The following is a 1882-nucleotide window of genomic DNA, read 5'->3' on the forward strand; positions in this document are numbered from 1 at the left end:
TTTGCCTGTGAAGTCATGTACCAAATCCCTACTGAACACACCGTCCTGGCGGGGACATTCATGGCCCAGTGCTTCAAGAAGAGACACTTTCGTTACAATTTCACGAACAGCCCTACTGATGTGAGAAGGATCCATATCAGTTCTGCCTGTATGTTCAAGCCCCATGGGTCAGCCCTATCCTCCCGGCAGGCAAGGACACACCCCTGCATCATAACTGGGGGCTGCTGCCCCTGGTGATGGACCCAGGTAAGGACACACCCCTGCATCATAACTGGGGGCTGCTGCCCCTGGTGATGGACCCAGGTAAGGACACACCCCTGCATCATAACTGAGGGCTGCTGCCCCTGGTGATGGACCCAGGTAAGGACACACCCCTGCATCATAACTGGGGGCTGCTGCCCTTGGTGATCGGCCCAGGTAAGGACACACCCCTGAATCATAATTGGGGGCTGCTGCCCCTGGTGATGGGCCCAGGTAAGGACACACCCCTGCATCATAACTGAGGGCTGCTGCCCCTGGTGATGGACCCAGGTAAGGACACACCCCTGCATCATAACTGAGGGCTGTTACTCTCGTGATGGGCCCAGGTAAGGACACACCCCTGAATCATAATTGGGGGCTGCTGCCTCTGGTGATAGACCCAGGTAAGGACACACCCCTGAATCATAACTGAGGGCGGCTGCCCCTGGTGATGGACCCAGGTAAGGACACCCCCTGAATCATAATCAGGAGCTGCTGCCCCTGGTGATGGGCCCAGGTAAGGACACACCCCTGCATCATAACTGAGGGCTGCTGCCCCTGGTGATGGACCCAGGTAAGGACACACCCCTGCATCATAACTGAGGGCTGTTACTCTCGTGATGGGCCCAGGTAAGGACGCACCCCTGTATCATAATTGGGGGCTGCTGCCCCTGGTGATGGACCCAGGTAAGGACACACCCCTGCATCATAACTGGGGGCTGCTGCCCCTGGTGATGGACCCAGGTAAGGACACACCCCTGCATCATAATTGGGGGCTGCTGCCCCTGGTGATGGACCCAGGTAAGGACACACCCCTGCATCATAACTGGGGGCGGCTGCCCCTGGTGATGGACCCAGGTAAGGACACACCTCTGAATCATAATCAGGAGCTGCTGCCCCTGGTGATGGGCCCAGGTAAGGACATGGCCTACATAATAATCGGGAGCTGCTACCCCTGGTGATGGGCCCAGGTAGGACACACCCCTGAGTCATAATTGGGGGTTGCTGCCCCTGGTGATGGACCCAGGTAAGGACACACCCCTGCATCATAACTGAGGGCTGTTACTCTCGTGATGGGCCCAGGTAAGGACGCACCCCTGTATCATAATTGGGGGCTGCTGCCCCTGGTGATGGACCCAGGTAAGGACACACCCCTGCATCATAACTGGGGGCTGCTGCCCCTGGTGATGGACCCAGGTAAGGACACACCCCTGCATCATAACTGAGGGCTGCTGCCCCTGGTGATGGCAGGACCCAGGTAAGGACACACACCTGTATCATAATTGGGGGCTGCTGTCCCTGGTGATGGGCCCAGGTAAGGACATGGCCTACATAATAATCGGGAGCTGCTGCCCCTGGTGATGGGCCCAGGTAGGACACACCCCTGAGTCATAATTGGGGGTTGCTGCCCCTGGTGATGGACCCAGGTAAGGACACACCCCTGCATCATAACTGAGGGCTGTTTCCCCTGGTGATGGGCCCAGGCAAGGACACACCCCTGCATCACAAATCAGGGGCTGCTTCCCCTGGCATTCTGCCATCCAGTCCTCCAATTTAACTTGCTAAATACCTGCGTGGGCTGCAGCTCTCACCTTGAAAGCATAAAAAAACGAATGCAGTGAATTAATAATACAGCCTCTCG

General features: G+C 57.2%; 1 protein-coding gene across 5 annotated transcripts in view; it reads right to left on the reverse strand.

Moving 5' to 3' along the window:
* PUDP (pseudouridine 5'-phosphatase) overlaps positions 1 to 1882 on the reverse strand; it is a 94165-nt gene that overhangs the window by 46295 nt on the left and 45988 nt on the right. The gene's annotated exons all lie outside the window — the stretch shown is intronic.

This window comes from Ailuropoda melanoleuca, chromosome X, assembly GCF_002007445.2.
Source record: "Ailuropoda melanoleuca isolate Jingjing chromosome X, ASM200744v2, whole genome shotgun sequence".
Classification (NCBI taxonomy): domain Eukaryota; kingdom Metazoa; phylum Chordata; class Mammalia; order Carnivora; family Ursidae; genus Ailuropoda; species Ailuropoda melanoleuca.